At 41.1% G+C, this 17,969-nt stretch overlaps 1 long non-coding RNA gene across 1 annotated transcript in view; it reads right to left on the bottom strand.

The window, feature by feature from the left end:
• LOC134928935 (uncharacterized) overlaps positions 1-17,969 on the bottom strand; it is a 331,597-nt gene that overhangs the window by 17,123 nt on the left and 296,505 nt on the right. Inside the window, exon 6 of the long non-coding RNA XR_010178139.1 lies at positions 6,228-6,318. This is a non-coding gene — a long non-coding RNA (uncharacterized LOC134928935). The remainder of the gene's footprint in view (positions 1-6,227; positions 6,319-17,969) is intronic.

Below are 17,969 nucleotides of genomic sequence, written 5' to 3'. Positions count from 1 at the left end.
TAGGATATGATGTCTATTAAATGTTATAGACATTTTATTTGAAAAATTAGGTAAAGCTTCTGGCTATCCATTCTCTGATTTTTATTTCATCACTATGCTTAATTTTTTCATGCAGATTAGAGTTGCAGCTGGAAGTCTATAAGCAAGTTATATGGTACTGAGATAAGGACACTGGGAGTAATGGCATATGTGTTTGAAGAAACAATTTGTCATGAGTGTTTGAGAGCATTAGTACAAGATTTTAGGAAATAGTATAACCAACATTCAAAGAACTTCAGGTATGGCAAGATTAATCTGTGGTAAAGTGGACCAAGTCTATGCTTTGTTTTGGATCTGTGATAAAGCAGACATGTCTCTAGCCAATTAAATGGCAGATAAGAACCACTTGGCCCATTTAGTCTGCCCATTTACACTTACACACTATAGTTATTTTTTTGTCAGAAGCCAATTAACCTATTAGTGTTTTTTTGGATTGTGGGAGGAAACCTGAATACCCAGAGGAAAGTAAGGGGGAATATACAAACGCCACACAGTTAGGGCCATGGTGGGACGTCATGACATCAGTGCTGTGTGGCTGTAATGATAGCCATTACACCATCTGTACTGCCCAACTCCAGGGTAAAGTAAGGATTTGCAGGTATACTGTAGGTGTATATATTTATGGCAAAGGGCATTATTTATGGGGTGTATTACACATATGTTATAATTGACATGAGAAGTGAATAGTAAATGACCACTAAAAGAGTAAGACCCAGTCTCCTTGGTGAGGTCTACTAGGGTAGCTAACTTTAATAGTTTGCTGCATCTAGCTCAATTCAGACCAACCTTTTCAAACAAGTTAAGTTAAACCATGGTGTGTGGCATAGTAACATGTCCTCTTCCGCAGTTTCCAACAGACCTTTTAAGGTTAGTAGATTTCTTTCTATTAGCTTTCAACCTGATATAAAACGTAACATATTGTATATTTTTCTAAGCACTTTGAAAGAGTATAGTACCCTTAGGAGACTATTCATCTTGATGATTACTATTCTGCTAAACCAGGGTATTATCAACAACTTCTATTTATTTGGGTAACTTTAGTTATACTTTGGAGGAAGAGCAGAGTACAGTACAGATCTTCATACATATGGGTAAAGTTCGTGGGTTGTGATGCGAATCGACAATGCGTCAGTGTCCTTAAATACAGATGATTCTAAGCAAAAACTAATACATGGAGGTAAATGTAATGGTCCAAGTTGCCGGAGGTGTATTTTTAAAGTTGCAATCGTATACAAGGCAACATTCTCGCCCAAAGCCCCACACATCCAGCAACCCGGACCCTATGACATTTACCCCTTGGCCTTATTTAGAGTCAGACACAAGTGGAATCACAAAATGCGATTGCAGAGTAAGTTGCACACGCAACTCCCTCCCCTTTCATACCTGTGTGAGATGAGACTGGTTTGCTATTGAAGCTGGAGAGCGCTACTGCAGGGAAACTTTAATCCCTAACCAAAATGACCTCTGATTTTACTTCTGCGCATGCACGGTGCCATCTTGTTTCTGTTTTAGAATGCCACCATGCAGGGCCGGATTAAGCCTTTGGGGGGCCCGGGTCACTTAACAAATGGGGGGCCCATCCCCAGTTGTCAGGCCCCCCCTACCCCTGTACCTGCATGAGGCAGCAGTGCAGGTCCTACTCAACTATATTACAGCAGGGTGATTACAAGAGCACTCACCGGTCTTTGAAATTAATGTACTTAAATATTTATTACCAATCACAATATTCCATATCTGGGGCCAGATGTAATGATGCCCGAGTTCAGGCATGGTTTTGCCTTGCAAGTGATTGCCCCTTAAAAAACAGTTTGAGTTCGGCGGGCATCCCGCACGGCCGCTGAACTCGGGCGTCATTACATCCGGCCCCAGATATGGAATATTGTGATTTGGTAAGAAATTGTAAGTGATTGCCCCTTAAAAAAAATATTGAGTTCAGCCGGCATCCCTCATGGCTGTCGTACTCGGACATCATTACAGCCGGCCTCTGGTTGCAGTATAAGACTGTCAAATTATGTTTCAGTCTGGACACAGACCTTTTTCAAGACATGGAATCCATGTATCTGGCCACATTACTAATAATAATAAAAGTAATGAGATCATCGGTATATATATATATATATATATACAGTATATATATATATATATGCAAAGGATGGGTAATAAAATGTAGTTTTACAAAATGGGCTGATTGTTATGTGCTACAAGGACATTTGCTATTACTGATTAAGCATGGGATTGTGTCGGCTACCTGTACTATATATATATATATATATATATATAACAATTGGAAACAGCCCGGCACTCTTCTAAATGTCCAAAGTGCCCCGGTGCCCTCAGTATAAGATCCAACAACAAACAAAAAAATCTGCGGCACTCATGGTCTTGTGAAAACGTAATTTGTATTAGAACATCAATAAAGTATCCATCGACGTTTCAGGGACTTCAACCCCTTTGTCAAGATGTGTGCACACATCTTGACAAAGGGGTTGAAGTCCCCGAAACGTTGATGGATACTTTATTGATGTTCTAATACAAATTACGTTTTCACAAGACCCTGAGTACCGCAGATTTTTTTGTTTGTATATATATATATATATATATATATATACACACACACACACACACACACACACACACATATGTAAATAGATATAGATACACATACACATACATATCTATAGTGTATATCTAATTGCCTACAATATATATATATATATATATATATATATATATAGCTATTTATTAAGATAGACAGATAGGCAGACAGACATTAGATAGATAGATCAGACAGACAGACAGACAGACAGACAGACAGACCGACCGTCACAGGCATATAGATAGATAGATAGATAGATAGATAGATAGAATATAAAGAGATAGATGATAGTGAAAGTACTGAATGCAAGCCTGTGGAATGTGGATGATCTTCTGGGAGAGCAGGGTCGGATTATCTTGATGCAGCCGCAGCTTCCCATTCTGAAGTGCTAAAGGAAGCTGTGTAGTGCTTCCTCTGAGTCCTAACGACCGCAGTATTCTCAGCTTCTATGGTGCTGCAGGCAGGAGATGAACAGATTGTCCCTGTAAAGGCTGCGCTGCAGGGAGAGAGCATCTGAGGCCGGGGAGCCCCTTAGACACAGGGGCCCGGGAGTACTTACCCCCTGTAACCCCCCTTAATCTGGCTCTGCCACCATGTGATTAGTGCTAATCACAACACCTTTAGAGATGTTGATACTGTTTGCATCTTGCACCACTACCCTGAAACAGGTTCCCGGTTGGGTATCTGTATGCTATGCTCAAGCTCCGCTCCATGCCAAGTGTCTATATAAGCATAACTGTGAATATGACTGTAAATTCCCATTACTGCTCAATAAACCACCTCACTGGCTAAGTACTGGGCTGTTCATTGATTCAGGGCACGGTGGTGTGTACCTTCATTCTGCCATACCACCGCCACCTATACACACATATTCTAACATTTGCAACTGTAAGGGTAAATTTACTAAAGTGTGGGCTATTAGAAGGGGAGATGTTGCCCATAGCAACCAATCAGATTCTAGCTGTTGTCTTCTAGAAGGTGCTAGATAAATGGTAAGTAGAATCTGATTGGTTGCTATGGGCAACATCTCAATTTCTAAAAAGCTACACTTCAGTAAATATACCCCCTAAGGGTAGTTTCAGTGAACCATTCTTAGGGGTATAACACATTACAGTTAATGACCAGATAGAGCAGATAATATAAGCGAATATATAATATAATATAATATAATATAATATATAATATATAAGTGAATATAATTAATATATTTTTTTTATGACAAGACTTTAGGATATATGTGCAGGATTCCCCATCCCCAACTGAGTCTGAAGGATTCTTTTATTTGTGTGAAAGAATATGCAGTGAAGTATAGAATCACTTTTAAAACACTGTTGAATCAGTCTTAGGGTGTCTGTTCAGTGGGGGTTATTAAGGACGCATCCCGCGTTCTCTGCGTTAATGCGCAAGAGCAGGTCCCGTCCTGTGCTTGCACATCCCAGCCAATGAGTTTGCATCACATTGGCTGCGAATGCCTCTGCCTGATTGACAGGTGAAACCAGGGAAAACGGGGGCAAACCGGCGGGGATTTTTCGGGGGCTGCTGCATGACGTCACATGCAGTCGCACCAATGGAAAAGATGGTGGCAATTAAATTGTGGTCGCAGCCACTGGGCGGGACATTCAGCATGCTTGCCTTGCGATGGGCGGCCCCCAGTAGGCAAAAGAAATTATTGCAGATTCTGCTTTTTAGCAGAATCTGCAATCAAACCTGAATAACCCCCAGTGTTTGCACACAGTAATCATTATCAATGTTACACTTATACCAGCACATATACAACTCACGCCCCTCCATATGGCTGTGTTTGAGACTTTTTGGTTGCCACTTTAGTACACTCTGTGAATAATACATGTCCATACCACACCCTTATTGTTCTTTTGCTGTCATTACATGTCCAATACAGTCACACGCAAGCAATGGGTGTGTGATGCATGCAGTGGGCGTGTGGTTGCATGCCTACTTTTCGCAGCTCCAGTCCAGGCCTGATCTCTGTCCCCTAGTCGCAGACAATCTGAAGTCATGTATGAGACATTCAAAATGTAATCACAAGTAGTATTTCAAACTGACTCTAATTAAGGCCCACAGTCATATTACAGTAGGAGGGAGATGTATCAGTCCTTATAGATAAAGTGGAGAAGTGGCTCATAGCAACCAATAAACTTCTAACTATCACATCTCTCGCAGTCTTTAACGTGTCAAGAAGCTGGTTGATTCGTATTGGCAACTTCCCTGCTTTAGTTCTCTCTAAGGTTTGATACATCTCACCCTGGAAGTCTGATTGGCTGCTGACTAAAATGGACCATAGAGTGTTTGTTTGTGTTGTAGGGAATTTAGACGGAAGCTCCAATGGCTTTGCGCAAATGTAATTGATTAAAATAATCTCTGTACAGAGCTGTATTATATGTTATATACATGATAACAATAACTTGGGAATTATACAGTAAGTACATGTGTTATGTTAAAAAATGCCCACCTTATGTTAATAAGAAACTAAGGGGTTTGTGTACTGCTCCTTTAAGAAAGATAAAATGGACCAAAATATCCATTAACTATACAAACTACTATTTGTAGTTTGTAAGTACAGTATGTCAAATAAATTCCTAATGTATTATACTTCCCAACTGTTGCAATATCAGCGCAACAGCCTGGAGTCTCAGACCGCAAAAAGGATGGGTCTTCTGCAAAAATTGATACAGTGTTAACAAAAACCCATAGTTTTGAGGCCATAAAGGACCCTTTGTATGTATTTAGTCAAGAAAAGTAGATAAGGTTTGATAGAGAGAAGGGTAATTTACATTGCACAGAACTGTAGAAGGTTCTTACTGTGCATCAGTAAACATTTTGTACAGAATGTTAAAAATCAAAACATAACACTTAAAAGTAAAGTAAAAAGTTTGAAATTAGGTCGAAATTGAAAAAAAGAAAGAAAATAAAGAGCTGTTCGGTTAATGACATGTATACTTGGCCCTCGAATAACATCCAATTCTAACAATGGAGTTGAGAAGCAAACTGTGCTATTGAGCCCGAACTGTGCACATACAATACACAGAACACAATATAGTGCAATAATGGGCACTGTTATTCCAGCCTTCTAGATTTCTTTTTCATGGTATATGTCATAGGAACCGAAGAATTAATTAGAATAGAAACCAGCAAATGTTTTTTTCCTCTATTAAATCAGTACAGTCTGTTTGAATGTATGCCTAAAGTAATACAATGTATTATATGCTGTAATAAATAATAGTAATGAATTTCTTTAGGCCACTAAAGAATCACTGGAAAAAGAGCCCAGCTTGATGTGCACACAATGCTTTCCTATTCCCTAGCCTTAATGCTGTTTCTCTAAATACCTGTTTTTATCTGTACTGGGGACTCTGTGCAGGCGAGATGTGTTAAATTTAGTTCCAGAAAGCCACCATCTAGTAACCCATTGAGGGACAAGTGCAGGGTTTTTCAGTTCACTAACTATTCATTTTTAATGTACATGCAATTCAAAATACACAGAGAATATAGATATTTAAACATTTCACTGTATATAAATTTTTTCTGTTGAAGTCTATGGATCATACTACAGTAAATGGCAAAATATACTTACTGAACGTGTATTTCAGATGAAAAAATTGCAGTTCAATAGTGTCTCGTCTTACTGTAGCCATTAATTATAATCTCCAAGGTAAGTTCATGACCTGTGGAATATTACAAACATGAATATAAGAAGAGGGCATTGCAAAGACACAGATGCATGGGCAAAATGTTTTGGGGTGTGTCATCTCTACACGAGAGACGTTCCCAGTGCTACTGAAGTGAAAATCCGACACCATTCCCTGTTCCATTTCCTACAATTACCTTTTAATGCTGCATATTACACTTCCCTACTCTCCTGGTAAGGTGCTAGAGACACCAATTTTTCTTGGGTAGTTAGTTACCCGCACCCATGGAAGAGCAGATGGATCTCTTGTGAATTGGGCAGGCAATTGCAGGTCTGTATGGAGGGTCCAGGGCTAAAATAGGACGATTTTAACCCCATCCCTTCCCAACGGACTCGCAATTCACAAAATTTTACATTGATGGGGGTGGGGCCTAATGATGCAAAGCCCAGCTCCACCCACCACATGATCCGCTGCATCTCCTTTGTGGGCTTCTCAATAAGGGGGACATTTACTAAGCAGTGATAAGAGCAGAAAAATGAGCCAGTGGAGAAGATGCCCATGGCAACCAATCAGCACTGAAGTAACAGCTATAATTTGCATACTATTGAATTATACAGAGCTGCTGATTGGTTGATGGGCAACTTCTCCACTGGCTCACTTCTCTGCTCTTATCACTGCTTAGTAAATGTCCTCCTAAGAGTGAACAAGTATACTGCATACATATATGTATGTGCTTCATTGAAGAGACAGTCATCAGCAGCACACACTCCAACTGTCCTGGAAATAGTAAAAAATCCTGATCATGAAATGATGGGACAGCCTCCTCAGTTTGAACTATAAAGTTTAAGCTGGGACAGTTGGGAGGTATGCATGCTTGCCCTCACAAATCACACCTTTCCTCATCAAATTTAGCTTTAAATCCTCCAAACAAAAAAGTAAATAAAGAAAGAAGAAGCAAAAAAGAGCAAATTGCATCTGAGCAAAACCAAGTTGCTCTGCGAGTGGGGCAGATTTAAAAAGATCTATAAAAAGCTTTATAGTTGGGAAAGGCATCCTAGCTCAAGACTAAATTTCTGCGTAAAAACAAAGTTGTGCATAATTTGTTCTCTACTGGCAAAAGTGTTTTTCGTGAATGCAAAGATGCATTTGTGCTCCTACCATTGCAACATGGGCCTAATTTAGAGATGTACACAAACCTGACGGTCGCAGTGCCCGCTAAGCCTCAGCATGATTGAAAGGCTGTGGTTGGTTGGGGCCAGGGAAGGGATGGTGACAGTCAGCATTCATGAGAAAACAGGGAAGTGCCAGCTCCACAGGGCGTGTCGAGGTCGGTGGCAGCATTCTTGGACGCAGCTTCACTAGACCTGGTCTAGATCACCGCCCATCTTGCAAAACCTGTGTTACTCAGATGGCCAATGTTCCCGCAGATGTTCTGATGCTGCGCCTTTGGATGCAGCGGAGGATCAAAGCCGGTAGGAGGCGTCTGTTTAAACAAGACTTCTCCTTCTGCATTGGCATGTTTTTGTACAGCAGCTACACCCAAAGACGCAGCTGCTGTAATAACTGGGTCCATCTCTGCATCAGGCCCATGGTAGTTCCCGGAAAAAATGTCACAATTTTTTCTCTGTCTTATTTGCTCCTTACTCTGTGTCAGGCATGTATGGCCTGAGATCAGATTTATAAGCTAAGCAAACAAGCACACAGCTGGGCAAAACCATGTTGGACTGCAGATGGGGCAGATGTAACATGAGCATGCGCAGAGAGATTTAGATTTGGGTGGGTTATATTGTTTCTGTGCACACCCCACCCAAATTGAAATCTCTCTGAACGTTGCATCTGCCCCACCTGCAGTGAAACCTGGTTTTGCCCAGCTTGGTGCTTTTTTGCTTTACTTATAAACCTGAATCAGGCCCTTAGTGAGCTTGTACAACACACATATCCTTCTATGGGGCTAATTTATTCTTATAGTAGGGAAACAATCTTACCTAACCCCAGAAATTACAATTGGATTACTTCTCTGGATCAGTCAGCTCCATGGTCTCTACGGATACCATTTCTTGCATACAATATTATTTTCATGGATAACTATCATAGCTGATCTGCACTGCTGAAACTGCTCATCACACTTGGCTTCAATCGTGCAAATAGCACAGGTTATAGGCCCTCATTCCGAGTTGATCGCACCAAGCAACTTTTTGCTGCTGGTGCGATCAACTAATCTCCACCTATGGGGGAGTGTATTTTAGCATAGCAGGGCTGCGATCGCTTGTGCAGCTCTGCTATGCTAAAAAAGTTTCCTGCAAAACAAGACCAGCCCTGGACATACTTACCCTTTGCGATGGATCCAGCGATGATGGGCTTGGCTTTGACGTCAGACACCGCCCTCGGTTCAGTGGACATGCCTGCGTTTTTCTTACCACTCCCCGAAAATGGTCTCCAACAGTCAGTTGACGCCCCGGAACGCCTTCCTGCAGTCAATCTTCTTGCGATCGGAGCTGCAACCGCTTTTTCCGCTGTCAGCATCGTTGCCCAGCGACGGCTACCGCCAGGCAATGTCGCGCGTGCGCATTACGCCCCCCACGCCTGCGCAGTAGTGACCCGTCACAGCTGTGCAAACAAAAGCATGCTGCGATCGGGTCAGAATGACCCCCATAGACTATTAAGCAATGGAGGGAGGTGATTTGATCAAACTAATGACCCTTAAGACAGGGAGGCCCACACCACACACACTGCACCCATATTTTAAAATGCACCTTTCTGGAGTCCCGCGTCAGCGATGAAAATCACAGACAAAATGGCAACCGTGTACAATGCCGGAGCATACTATGCTGTGCAGAGGAGGGGGCCCACCGAGAGTCTGCACACCGGCCCCCTCCTCTGTTAAACTTAAAACGCCCCTAGTCAATGTCAAGCATAAGTTGCTACTGAGTGACCATCCTCACCTCATGTTGAGAGGGGTTACAATGTCCCCATCGACAGAGAGCAAGGTTTAAAAAGCATGACACTGACGTTATTTATATGTCATGACATTTTCAGTCCTTCAGATTGGAACCCAACCATTTATCTAAGGGATATTCTGAAAAAATAAATAATAAAGCATTTTGCACAACCGTCAAGTAGCTGACTGACTTTTCAGTGTCCGAGTATGAGGCTGTATAACTTCTGCACTATTCAATAGCGGTAGGTTCAAGAGTATACTGCATTATGTTGTACTGGATTCACGCAATTAAGTGGATTATATAAGAGTTTCTATTTTTCCGTTACCTTTGGGTTGGTAAATAGTAAAACACATACAAAACTAATTGGAGAGAGTATTTTTGAAAATATTTAAATGCATGGAATGATTTTGTCAGCATAAATGAACACAAACATCCACAAACGCACACAGATTCACACTCGCACACTTAACATAAGTGAACAGCCTTTAAAGGGTAATGGGGTAAATGCTAGAAAAAAAGTTAAGACCTAAGTGGTGCCTAGGTACCTATGCATGTGCTCTACCTTATGACCTGCAATCATGCAGTACCATCAGGGAGGTGTCTGATTGGCTCCAAATTTATTCTGCAGCAGGATAACAACCCCAAATATACAGCCAATGTTATTAAGAACTATCTTCCAAAAGAAAAAAAAAAGAAGAGGAACAAGAAGTCCTGGAAGTGATGATATGGCCCCCACAGAGCCCTGATCTCAACATCATTGAGTCTATCTGGGATTACATGAAGAGACTGAAGGATTTGTTGTTGGATATTCCCCAGGTGTTTATTAAATGATATGCTTGGGTGTGGGTCTGTCTCTTTAAATAAGTGGGACAGGACCTAAACCCATGATAGAAGCATACTGTATAGTTTAATCCAAATGATGCCTGAGAGCAATGATCATATTGTTGACAGTCAATGCAGGGACTGACAATTGGAAAGGCGGTGAAGGGGTGGCCATCTTAACAAATTATTGCAATATTTTGGAACTAACATTCTCTGAATTCAGATGAATTACAGTTTTAGAATGTAAGGGTGAGTGCTCAGTTTGTATGATTTTTTCATTATTTAAATGGTGTCGTCACATACCACTGGCAACATGGATGCATGAGTACTGTGGATTAAAGTGTATGGATTGGAGATTTTATATATATAGATTTTATATATATATATATATACTGAAAAAATGCAGCGCCACTCAGAGATTTCCAATAACAAAGTCTGTGTATTAACAATCACACCATCCTATACCGACGTTTCAGGACCAACGTGCCCCTTTGTCAAGGTGAGTAACCATGCAACAACTGTTTTATTTATACAGTGTGTATGTATATATATATATATATATATATATATATATAAAAAAAATATGTGTGTATTTGTGTATATATATATATATATATATATATATATATATAAAATATATATGTGTATATTACTGTAAATAAGGACGCGCAGGCAGGGTTTCCGGTTACAACCTCAGTGTCTTTACTGGCATCAGACACTTGTAGCACAGCATACACAGGCTTGGGCCTGGTCACACAGGTACATACTGAAAAATTAAACACAAACATAAAAGGTCCAAGCACTTCCCATGCTCAAAAGTAATTCTGCTGCAGTGGCTTGCAGCTACACATGCCATGCTCTCCTGGCACGGCCAATGTCCACAGTCCCTGGCGCTATAAACTGATCCCTGCTCACTGGCCACTATTAGGCATCAGCTCAATGCACTGTGGGTGTTTGGGTGTTTTAAACCCCTCTCCTGCATCTGACTTCCTGCTGTCTCTGGGTGAGCTGGAAACCCTGGACCTCTGTTTCTCCACCTGCAGCTGTGTAATTTAGAGAGCCTGGAATTATAAACCTCCACTACAGGTGCAGAATGTGCAGGCCTTGTTTTCTTCTCCCTTGGAGAGAGCGGATTCCAGCAATGATCTAATAACTTTCACTGGCAGCTTCCCCCCTTTTTGAAGCACAGCAGCTCCTGACCGCCCCTGTCTCCTTCTCTCACCCCTTTTGTCGCTATTACCTATACAGCATTCATGGACTTGACTTGCTAGCTCTTTGATTTTCAGTTGCACTGTCCTTTATTACATTTCGAGATGCTGATGTGCCTGTGATTCAAACCCGTTGCATATGACATTGCAGTCGGACACTCTTTTAATTGAGCTATCTGCCCTTGCATAGAAAGCTAGAGAATTCCAAGCTGGAGAGTATTAACTGTTTGAAGCTTACATTGTACTTTGTAAAGGGGTATTTACTATGGCTGGACAGATCCATGAAGTGTGTGGCTGCACACTGCATGGATCCGCTCGGTTATGGTGCTGGTTATTTTTTTACGGGGTACAGGTAGCGTCGTATAGTTAGAAATCTCAAAGTTTGTATGCAGAGCAAGTGCCTCGGTGAGAAGGGTATTTAGCTGAGATGCAGCAGGTTGTGGGTTTGAGTCCTGGGTGTGGCAGTATTATGGCAGATAGGCAGCGAGCTCTCTGGTTGAGTGCATGAATGTGGTATAAAGAGGATTTGTGTCCAAATCCATTTTCTTGCAGTGTTCTATAAATGTGAGCTGTGTATAAATCATTTTGTCATGCCCCTTCTCTGCGAAGCATGCGCCTTATGTCCCTATTGGAAAAATGGGGGCGGGGGGCACCAATTCTCTTTCTGGTACAGGGCACCAAAAATTCTAGGTATGACTCTTCATTCTTTATGTATGTTTCCTTGTGAGTGTTACCAAACAGTATAGAGTTAAACTGTACTTCCAAACATTGTTGGCAATTTCATGTCTTCTTCAGATAAAAATATGAAAACAAAAGTTTTCTTGTATTATTATCAAACTATACAGCATTGTAGAGAATGACTGATAACATTATCATCTGCAGCAGGGTCTCCTCTATCTCCCACTCAGACAGTATCCCTGTGATGTTCAGGCGAATGTGTGAACTGTGAGATATAAGGACAATTTTCCTCTTTCTAAAGCAGAGTTCAAACATTAACTTACTTTGATGAGCAGCTCATTATTTTTATAATTAGCCATAAAATAGTTCAGACCCTATCAATAATTTACCACATTACCACGGTTATTGGCATAAAAAACACATATTTCTGTCTAATGGAGATAAGGGTTTATGCCTCAGAAGGCTATTTGCTATACGATTTGCTCAAGAAACTGCCCTTAAAGTAGATAATTAATATTTAAAGGAGTCTCATCTCTGTCATACCAGATTGTTTACACATGCAGATACCGAATTTTCATATATATATATATATATATATATATATATATATATACACTGTATATACATATTTTGGTTTCATGTTTCATACAATGAAATATCTACATTATTATTATTATTTTTCTTACAGCATAGTATGACTATCCGCTAAAGCCAGGGCGTTTGTGCGAGTTATAAATTGATGTGGTGAGATCTGTCAATCTCGATAGCATCAATATCGTAGCCATTTTTCAGCTAAATAAAGGCACACTCTGTGACACTATTCATTCAGTCTCTTCCATTTATAGCATGTAAATCTATTTTTACCATCAAGCTCACTACAGCAGATACTGTACTCTAAGCTACAACACTAATTGCCACTTCTTAGACCTTGGAGGATTTGCTGGTCTTGTTTAATGGTAGCTTCTGTTTATCCTGACTAGTCCGTTCCATGGTGCACTTCCTCTCCACTCCAGTTTCCTTTTTTAACTCATTAATACAGATGATTGATTAATAATGTGTACTCGGAAAAGAAAAAACTGTCAACATCTGACATCATTACAGAAAATATTGAACATATTTTTCTCCACCAAAGTCTGCAGCCTGAATTAATAATGCATGAAGCTGCAACATAATTGGGTGAGCAGAGGGCTGTTATGTTACACTTTGAAACGTTAGCAATGGTAATGTTATAGTCGCATATAGCAAGAAAAGAAAAGTAATTATTAAGGATGCCCTGTACCTTACTGAGCCATATTGATACCCAAGCACTAGATGTTTTCTGTCAATGCTTCATAATATCATAGTAGCAGCTAGTCATTAAAGATGTGTTTGAATACTTTTATAAATGTATTTTTAAATATTGTTTTATAATAATAATAATAATGATGATGATGATGATGAAAATGATTCGGGTATATTCAATAAGTGTCGCATCCATTCCGACATACATTTGTTGGAATGTATCCGACAAGGGCTATTCAATGAACGGCCAAATCCGACTGTCGGATTTGTCCGTTCCCGATGTCCTGTGCTGCTGCTGTCAGTGGCTGCTGATTGCGCTGACAGCGGCGGCCGGTGGGGGAAGCTGACAGCGGTGGCTGGCGGGGGGAGCTGACAGCGGTGGCCGGCGGGGGGAGCTGACAGCAGTGGCCGGCGGTGGAAGCTGACAGCGGTGGCTAGCCGGGAAAGCTGGCGGCGGGGGGTAATGTCTGCAATGGGGGAGGCACTGCTGGGAGTGAGGAGCCTGATCGTGATGGGGTGACCTGCTCAATCCGACTTTTTTTAAAGTCGGATTGAGATTGTCAGAAAGGGAGCCAAAACCTGTCGGATTTGGCCATGTTTCCGACAGAAGCACGCGGATCGGTGCCTATTCCGCCGATCCACGTGTTTTCCGACAAGTCGGAAAAAAACTGCCCTCTTTGAATAGGTTGGAACCCCATCCGACAGAAATCTGTCAGAACTGCTGTCTTTCTGACAAGACAGCAGCTTCCGACAGCTATTGAATACGGCCCTTATTATTAATATTAGTATTCTTAATGCGATACAAGGATTCCTTAGTGCCCAGGAAGGTTCAAGCATAGCCAGATTAAGGGGGGTACAGGGCATATGGTACACTGGGCACCCCTCTGTCAGGGCCCCCCCTGCTGGAGCACACTGGACTCACTAGTTCTCTCTCTTGTGCTGTAGCAGAAGTGGACAGCCAGAATGCAAACAGGACAGTATGCAGTGCAAGCAGAGACACAGGAGTATCAGGTTTCAGAGAGAGAACAGAGAGAGAGAGAGAGAGAGAGAGAGAGAGTCCTCCTGAGTCCTGTCCTAGTGGGTAAGTAGTACAGAGACTGCTGCTATTCTTGCATATGACAATATAAAATATAGATTTTATTATTCTCAGGTTTTTTTAAAGGTTGTTTAAGTTGTCTTTGTTCCACTGAAGGAAAACTTTATAAAATAGTTGTTTCTCAATTAGGTGGAGCTATAAACAGTACTCAGGCATTATCTAACTACAGTATTACTTTAAATGTAATTTACACCAATGCTTTAAATTTAATATACATAATCAATACTTTCCAACATGACCCATTCCAGGAGGGATAAAATGCTTTCTACCTGGACTTCCCTCTTAATTTATGATTGCAATCCCCTGTGATGAAATACCTTTCTTATCAATGAAATAGTTCCGCACAGGTGACCCCAATCCGATATTAAGAGGAAAGTCGAGGACAGAGAATTTTGTCCCTCCTGCAATGGGTCATGTTGGGAGGTATGCACAATCTAATATACATATTTTAACTTAACGTAACAGAATTAGGACTTTTTAGGTTCTAACAGTCAAAAGAGGCCATTTTAGGTACTAACACCCAGATTAGGTCATTTTTAGGTATGTATTTTATTTCTTGGTACGTAAAACATAAAAGGAAACTGAAATTTTGGAAAAGGTTCAGAATAGGTTAGAACCTAAGAATCATGGATTTAATTATTAGAGTGTGCAATTAGCATAATTATATAGAAAAGACAAATGATTAAGGGCCTTGTACATACAATTATATAATCTGTAGGGGATATGGGTGGGCACAATAGGGCAAAGAGGGCAGAGACTGAGGAGGCGTGGTAAGTGAGAATGAAAAACTGAGGATAGCTGAAAGTGTAATAGAGTTAAGGGAGGGCATTCAAAAGGATAGGAGCAGCCTTGGAGAAACCCTGAATGCAAGAGTGCAGTGGTGAGCAGAGAGGAGGTGAGGTGGCCATCCTTAGTATAGTGAAGTGGGTGAGAGAGGGTATGAGGTGGGTAGCAGAGTTGAAGATAGACTGTAGAGGTGCAAGACGAGAGTTAGGAAAATCAGAAAGGAGCAGATTACAGTACTCAAGGCATAAAATATTACCCCTCCCCCTCATGGTCCATGTTTGATCTCTGTTTGGAGTTTGTAAGGGACAATAGAGTTTTACATTAAGGAAGAAAAACCCACAGGAGAATGCCAGTCTCTTCATTTGCAGTCATACAAACCTCCTCTAGTGCCATGTTGAGTTGGGATGTTTGGAGTGAAAAGGTTTCAAAGAATACATAAGTTGAGGCTTCTCAAAGAGAAGTACAGCATCCTGGTGTGCAGGAATTTATGGTCCCCAGCTGGGCACTGTGCCCAGGTGTGATGTCAACCCTGCTGCAAGTGTACGGGGTGTTGGCACACACAGCTAGATGTGCCAATATATCTGAAGATATATCAGCCATCAGTTGTGCTTCACAGCCAACATATCTCTGTGAATGACAACATTCACAGACATATCGTTGGCCTAAACCTACTGACCAGCTAGCGATATATCGGCAATTTGATTGAACGGGCAATCTATCGCCTAGTGTGTCCCCAACTTTAACCTTTAAAGAGACATGTTTGGTAGGCATTCCTTCCCTATTTAACATACAGTTGTCTCCACCCTTGTCATTGCTGTAGTCGCGGCATACAGGCATCTTAGTCGTAGCATGAAAATAGTGTGGGTTTCTGTGGTAAGGCATGAGAGGATCCACGGCATGCAATACACAGCTTCAATGCAGTTCTGACTACAATAGCAGTGGATGGATATGGCACTACAGAATACAATCGTAAGCCCTGACAGACCAATCACGTACAGTGTAAATAGTCGCACAACCAGTCTTTTTTTTTTTTTTTAATATATTTATTAAGTGAGAAATTATAGGTGTAACACACACATTTTACATGTTACATAATAACTGTTTAACAATATCCTTATCCATGACAATATCAAAGTTAATGATACGTAGGAATGCACAACATTACATCTGTACAACAGCAATCACATATAATGGTTAGAGAATAACGTGAATAGGATATTATGGATATTACAAAACATGCAGCAGGGAATGGTCATCTCGCGGTGCCATTAACAGTATAATTTAAGCTAAACAAAGAGGGTGTTCCTAAAATAATAAAGTTAAGGTTAGAAGGGCGGTGATCCCCTCGTGAGAACCTCTGTATTGTACCAAGTAGTATATTTGACTACCTTTCGCATGCCATCACGAATTGATTGCGGCAGAGTTACCACATAGGGTAACCATATTGTAAAGAATTTGGGGGAATTGGATTCCACTCTAAGAGAGCATTCGATCCAGTCCATTTGGTATAGATGTGTCAGTCTAGGAAGCAGGAGAGTTATGGGTATAGGGGTTTTGTATATCCACTGAGACAGTATGGTCTTTTTTTAAGCTGCCGCTATCCGTGCCAGTAATAATTTGTTACCTGGAGATAATGAACAGCCATCCGGGTCATATTGATTCCAGAAGGCCCAGCGTAAAGTAGGCGTGAGAGGAATGTTTAAAGTCGTAGTAATGTAGTTACAGACATCTTTCCAGAATAATTGTATTATAGGGCATGACCAAAGGCAATGAATGATGTCTGCATCAGGTGAGGAACACTTGAAGCAATGGGAATTATCAGAGATGCCCGTAAGGTATCTGAGACGGGGAGTATAATATGCCCTGTGTCAAATTTTTAAATGCATTTCTGCATAGGAAGAAGACACCAGATATTTATTAAGTAATAAGTGCCATTGTATTATAGTCTGTAAAGGGATGCCTGGGAGAGTGATCGACCATTTAGCTAGACCTGTGGTTTGACCATCTAAATCTATCTGATGTCTGGTGTGTGCATAAATAAAGGATGTTGTATAGGAAGAGTGAGGATTTAAGCGCATTTGGACGTCTAGGGGAAAGGTATAGTCTGCCGGCCGTAAGCGTGTTATCAATTGTGTTGCAAAGCTGCAAATTTGAAAATATGCAAATAGTGGTATATGTAGGTTTGGAAATTTTTGTTTTAATTGAGACAGGGTGAGGATTTCGGTACAAGTGATGTTCATGAATTGATACACCAAACGTAAGCCTTGAGAATACCAGGTCTTGATAATTGCATCGGCGTTCCCGCCTTGAAAATCTGGGTTATGGAGAAGTGGTTGAAATAAGGAGTAGGTAGGTGTCAGCCCTATGCGTTTTCGAAGGTGTCGCCATGCTTTGCACGGAGCGAGCAGTAAGGGATTCGTACGGATGGACGTCAGTGTAGAGGGATCTGGGAAATGTAGTATGGTAGATAAAGTACCTTGGGGTAGCATATGCTGTTCTAGAGATGTATTAGCGTAGCTAGAGGAATCTCTCACCCAGTCAAGGGCATACCTATAATTAGCGGCTAGAGAGTAGTCCTCTGGGCACGGTAAATTCACGCCACCTAATGTAGTTTGTTGTTTCAATTTGAAAAGGGCTATACGTGGACGTTTATTTGTCCAAATGAAAGTGTTAAGGGCCTTGTTAATTGTTTGAATATCTCGTTTGGTCAGAAGAAATGGGAGCATTTGGATCGGGTATAGCAAACGAGGGAAGGAAATCATTTTGTACAGGTGGCATCTACCCAGATATGAGATTGGCAAGCTCTGCCAACGTGTAAAATCTTCAATCATTTTATCAATGGCACGCGATAAGTTTAGCGTGTATAGTTCAGCTAGA

Source organism: Pseudophryne corroboree, chromosome 5, assembly GCF_028390025.1.
Source record: "Pseudophryne corroboree isolate aPseCor3 chromosome 5, aPseCor3.hap2, whole genome shotgun sequence".
In the NCBI taxonomy this organism is placed as follows: domain Eukaryota; kingdom Metazoa; phylum Chordata; class Amphibia; order Anura; family Myobatrachidae; genus Pseudophryne; species Pseudophryne corroboree.
Note: the sequence above shows the minus strand (reverse complement) of the source record. Positions and strands in the feature narration are given on the sequence as shown.